The sequence below is a fragment of the Podarcis bocagei genome (assembly GCF_964188305.1).
Source record: "Podarcis bocagei genome assembly, chromosome: 1".
In the NCBI taxonomy this organism is placed as follows: Eukaryota; Metazoa; Chordata; class Lepidosauria; order Squamata; family Lacertidae; genus Podarcis; species Podarcis bocagei.
The window spans coordinates 106,953,514-106,959,870 of NC_138125.1; positions in this window are offsets into that span (position 1 = coordinate 106,953,514).

The following is a 6,357-nucleotide window of genomic DNA, read 5'->3' on the forward strand; positions in this document are numbered from 1 at the left end:
TAGCTACTAAGTGCACCTAAAAAAGAATTATAAATGATGTTAAAATTTGTTTCCCCCCTGTCACCTTGAAAATACTTCCTTTGGATCAAAGGAATTGATGTAAAGAGGAAGTTTTTCTATGCTAGTTATCTGGAAAAATATTCCACAAATTTCAGGAAAAAAATAGTGTCTTCGTTATTTATAACTAAATAAATTTCATCCTAGTTTGAATCTACAGCCCTTAGTCCAAATCCATTCATTTAGGTATTTTCTACTCTTTTTCGACATTGTATGTTTCGGATCTGAAAGAATACGTAATACCAAGCCAGTTAGTTTGTTTGTGGTAACAAAAGGGAACAGTGTTGCTTTTGCCAAATTTGATAGTGGCTAGGCTAATATTGTTGCAATCCATCTAGCCACTAAAATCTGGAGTGGATCCTAGAATAAGTGTTTTGATGATTGTATGTCTATTGGTTTTTTAAAATAAAAAATTAAGGTAATGATGAATCATGGGGGAGGAGGTGGAATCAATTGTAGTAGCACTCCTTTTAACCAAGCAACCATGCAAATTAAATTAAATACAAATCTGCATGAATTGCATAATTTCCTTTTCAAATAAGTTTCCAACTTTCAATTCAGTGGTCAATGTATGAAATATATTGTGGATATAATTTTTAAAAAAGGGCTTTGCCTTATGTTTTATTAATTTTGGACTTTTAAAGAATCGTGAGCATCATGGAGTCCACATAGAAACCATTGCAAAACTTTAGCACAACAAAACAATGGAAACTTATGGGCCTTGAATACCCCAATCAAAAACAAGCTTTTAAAGAAAGAGTACTTAGATTTAAACAAGCTTTGGAACTACACATCTTAATCCTAATTCAATGAGATTACAAGGATTCTAAAACAAAGCAGAAGACTCCTGTTGGCAGCTAAAGAGATAGAAATCATGTACTCAACAGCAGAAAATCCCTGGTTTCAAGTACTGTACTCTGGCGTTAAATAATGTAAGATGAAGCAGCAGGATTGTTGCAGAGAGACTCACAGCTTTCCTATTAATTTCCTATATGGAAGGTGCTTTCTGTGCAGAAAAAGTATTCTGTTTAAAGTAGCTTATCTGTCCTCAAACTGAATTTGAAGTGCAGTTGTGGATCTGCGTAACTACCATTATATGACAAACAATCTGTATTGTTCAAAATACAGCTACTAGGCTATTGACTAGGACTGGTGGCTGGAACAGTATTTCAGCAGTCATTAAAGTCCTTAATTTGCAACCGTTGTCAGGCACAATTCAAAGTGCTGGTGCTTAGCATTAAAGCCCCTACATGGCTTGGGACAAGGTACTGAAAGAACGCCTGCTCCCTGATCAGCCTGTCTGAGCAAATATACTTTTTGAAGACTCTCCCACCCAGAAACAATAGCTCTCCTTTCCCTTTTCTAATGAGAGACAAGCTATCTGAGGTAAGGTGCCATGGCCAGAGGAAAATCTTGGTAACTTTGTTAGTGAAATTTCCTCCCCAGGGCGGTTCCCCTGTCACCAACACACTTACCCTTATTTGGTACAAGGCAGTAGTGATGTATGGAAGTGAGAGCTGGACCATAAAGAAGGCTGATCGCCGAAGAATTGATGCTGTTGAATTATGGTGCGGGAGGAGACTCTTGAGAGTCCCATGGACTACAAGATCAAACGTATCCATTCTTAAGGAAATCAGCCCTGAGTGCTCAATGGAAGGACAGATCATGAAGCTGAGGCTCCAATACTTTGGCCACCTCATGAGAAGAGAAGACTCCCTGGAAAAGACCCTGATGTTGGGAAAGATGGAGGGCACAAGGAGAAGGGGACGACAGAGGATGAGATAGTTAGACGGTGTTCTCGAAGCTACCAGCATGTGTTTGACCAAACTGCGGGAGGCAGTGGAAGACAGGAGTGCCTGGTGTGCTCTGGTCCATGGGGTCACGAAGAGCCGGACACGACTAAACGACTAAACAACAACAACAACATAAATATAACAATTGTCCCGGCTTTTACATTTTTAAATTGAACTCTTTTTAGCTGTGGCATTTATTGTACGTTTGGATTTTTTTTTTCTTTCAGTATGCATTTTTATTTTGGTGTAAACTGCCCAGGGACCATAGATGAAGAACACTCTACAGATTTATTTAAATTACATATCTCAGACCCCATGGAGAGAAAAGCTCTTATCTCATGAGAGACCTGTCAAAACTAGGGCTGCAACCTTTAATTGTTTAGTTAAATAAATTGAACTGCTTTTTAACAGACTAAAAAGGGACCTCTAACACCCAATTTATAAAGGGCAACACTTAAAAAAAGAGCTTATAAACATTGCAGATGGAAGAGACATTGCCCCTTCACTCTCACACAGGAATGGAATACCTTTTCTAACATACTGCAGGCATATTTCACAAGAGACACCATCAAAAGCAATGCTTGGGGGAACCTGTGGCCCTCCAACTCTCATTGGTCAGTCAGCATAGGCTATGGCCAGGGATTATGGGAGTTGTAGTCACACATCATCTCAAGGGCCACAGATTGCCCAGCCCTGATCTAGAAAAAGAAGTATGCTTTTCTTCTTCTTCTTCAAAACTATTGTTTCATAGTCATTCACAAAATTATGCTGGTTTTATTAGCTTGATGGTGGAGATTTAAACTAATGTTGATGGCTAAAAAATATTGTAATGATTACAAACATTTGTTTAACTATATGGCAGCAGCATACAAAATTTACTTAATAAAGTACTGCTGTAAACACTTTCTTCTTACTCATTTTTTTTTTGGGGGGGGGAGAGGATCCATTGCTATAGCCCTTCTCTTCCAAGTAATGGCACACAGACAGAAGGAACATCCCACAGCCAGTTCTAAATGGTATTTTAAAAACAGGGAGGGGCGGGAAAATAAGGGCAAGATGACATGCAGCAAAGGTAAATCTGTAAATTCTTATAATGGTTTATTGGGAAATGCCCTGATTCAATACACTTCATGTTTGTACTTGCACAAAAACCTCTGATTTGAAGGAGTTTCGTTAGTGTAAATGTAGCTCCTTTAAATCAGAAATTGAGGGTGAGAAGCAGTCAAGAGGTAGGTAGCAGAAATAGCAAGAGACAATATTCTTGCTAGGGAACTTAAAGTGAGTGAACTGAGTGCAAGATGAAGCAATTCAAACTGAAACTCCCTGACCTGGATATTTTTTTTAGACCCAAGTGTCGTATTTTATTTTGGATTTTAAAGCAGATACACTTTAAACTCAAAGTGGAGCTTTTCTGAGATCCAGTTATTCTTATGAGGTTTTTGCTGCAGGGTTGACTTTAATAAACTGTATGGCTACAAAACATTATCCATTTTCGAATGTACATGCCATGAGAAAACTTTTAACTACACAAGTTGCAAAAGAACCGAACAACCAGATCTTTAAAATACAGTTTGGCAAAGCAAATCAAGGCAGAGGGAAACAACCCATGTAACAAGGTAACTATCATATACTTGATTCAATTGTTGGTGCAGCACCCCAACTGGCACAAATACCCTGCCAGCATCAAGAGTGCAACCAATGCATTTGTCTGCTTTTAAAATCTTTATGCAGATGTATGCTAAGGCCATTATATCAAGACAGTCCCATCCCTGGAAAAAACAAAGCCAACCCTCAAATGCTTTAAAATGGAAACAAGGTGACACGTTCTTAAAACACTTTGAAATACCTGTATATAGACCGATTGGTATAAGAAGCAGCGTAACAGGATCGTAATAAGGTCTTATATTAAAAGCAGGAAATTATTCATGCAGCTCAATCCTTTGCATATTCCTATGGGCGTAATTCATACAATTCAGTGCAGCTTACTCCCAAAGTCAAATGTGCACAGAATTGTAGCCATAGCCTTATTTATTTGGGTCTCCATTAATTTTTTACAGAAAACCAATGCAGGGCGGAGGACGAGATAACGTAGGCTTTTAATGTTTACGTAGGTAATAACCAGTGTTTTTCTTTTTTCTTTTAAACAGTGCATTTAAAGAAACACCATTTTTAAAAAGGCATTCACCCAAACTGAAAATGTGCTACTGTGACACAATATGGGCTCAATTCAGTCCACTATGGGAACAGTATTCGCATGTGGAGAGATCACCACCTCAGAACGTAACAGTGCTGTTCCCTCTGAACATGTGGAGGCAACACTTAGGGCCATTACAAGGGATGGACACCTCTGTGCTATACCTCTGGCCAGCCTTCCCACCTCTGCTTGCCCAAAGAGCGCATTCTCAGATCTTGCATTTCTTGGCCAGGTGGGAGATGTGGGATCTGCACCCATAATAAACTAGGTGAAGCCCAACGTCAACTGTTTCTTTTGGGTGCTTCTCTTTGCTATGAGTACGAATTAAGAAAACCACTGATAAAATCCACCATAGTTATTTCTTGTGTAGGCATTATCTGAGTGTGAACCAGTTGCAGGCACCAGCAAGTAAAACTTAAGGAAGTTGGCACCATTCAGATAGCATTTTTACTAGACAGCATAACAAAAAAGACTATCAAATGGACTAGTAGGCTAAAGTAATTTTGCAGCCTGAGAAGATAATGCAGGTTTAGGATTCTTTCCACTGTGTGGATCTTTACTTTTTACTAGATTGTCAAAGAAGACTTAGGGGGAGGGGGGAAGTTCCCAAAGGCTTTAAAACTAATTTATTTTCTTTCTGAAATGCTAAAAGCATAATCTCATTTACTAGGGAAAATACATTTGAGTGCCATTGCAGCGATCCACCATAAAATGCAAATATCTTCAAGCAGTTAAATGGTCTGGTCAATAATGTTACTAGAGAATAAAGAGCATTCTAGTCTAGATCTACATATTTCAGTGCATTCATGGCAATTAATACTTTAATGAGGACATAAAAGGAACTTGTAAAACTTTTAAGAAATGTTTTTTCCTAATGCCTTCTCTTTCATGCAGATGAATATGCAGTACATGTAACCAAGACATTAAAAGTACTGTAAAATGCTCCATTGGGCTATAGCATAAAATATGGCAGATCATGCTGCCAGTTCGGTGCCCAGTACTGAAGCAGCCACTCAGGCCGAACTCAATGAAACTGCAATGATATCCACACTAACTTGGTGTGTCCTGTTTACAATATGTAACTAGAGCAGAAGTCACTACCAAAGGATTTGGGGGTAGCTGCCTCTGGGATGAATTTCAAAAAGAGAGAGAACTAGGCAGCTTCATGGAGAAGTCTATGAATGGCTACCAGCCAGGGTAGCAAAATGGAAGATTCATGTTCAGAGGCACTGTACCTCTGAAAATCACATGTTGTAGGGAAGCCCATCACCTTCATGTCCTATCTGGCTTGCAAGAACAACTAAACATTGTAGGAAACCGAACACAGGACTCGACGCACTCAGCAAGGAAATTCTTACGTTCTTAATGCCCTTGGACTTAACCTCTGGGTTAATTGCACAGGGCTGCACTCAGCATAATTCCCCTTGCAGGGAAGCAGTTTCTGCAGTTTCCTCCTTTCGTGCTCCTTCAAAGTCCATTCTGGAAGGGCAGAGGACTCTCCAGAACAGAATGAGAAGACGCATGGCGGGCTACAAGGGAAAGGGGCAGTTGGCAGATTTGCCTTCTCCACTCCTTCCTCCAGGCAGGCAGCTTCTGATGGATCTGGGTGCCTTCCATGAATGGAATCCCTTCCATTCATGGAGGGGACTCTCTGGATTTACTCCATAGCACTGAGGGCTAAGGCTGAGTTGATCAAAGACTACAAATATGTCCCTCATCTTATGTTCTCTTGCCCTGTTCCTTGTTTTAGCTATTCAGACATCTATTATTTGCCTGTTTCCAAATAGTGAAGTATTAACTCCACTTGCAGCCTTAGAAGAATCTTCCTCAGCAACTCTACTTTGGGCTGTACGTTATACTTTAAAATCATTCATATTATGAATATTGGAGGAACTTGGTTTTCAGACCCTCACACCAAGAGTTACTCAAGGGGGATAAATAACAGAAGCATTTTAGTCAATTTGCCCCAAGCAGACTGTAAGCTAAACATTTTGGGTCAAATTGCTTTTGAAACCTATTTTAACAGTGACTCTTGTAAAGAAAATAGAAGGGAAAAACTAAGACTTACATTTTCAGCAGTTAATTTTGACGTTAAAAAGTAGGAATGCCATCTTCTAAAGAGTGATCCTACTCTGTTTTCCTTCTGAAAACATAACTTGTAAATCTTTGAGTTGCAATTACAGGTTAGGTTTATTTGAATATTTCTAAAAATATAATTCATCTCTGGTTGTAATACATAATCCACATAGACTTTCTCTCAAGTTTATCAAGTTGTTGCTTTCACTCGTGAGAAACAGAAACAATTTGTGGGAA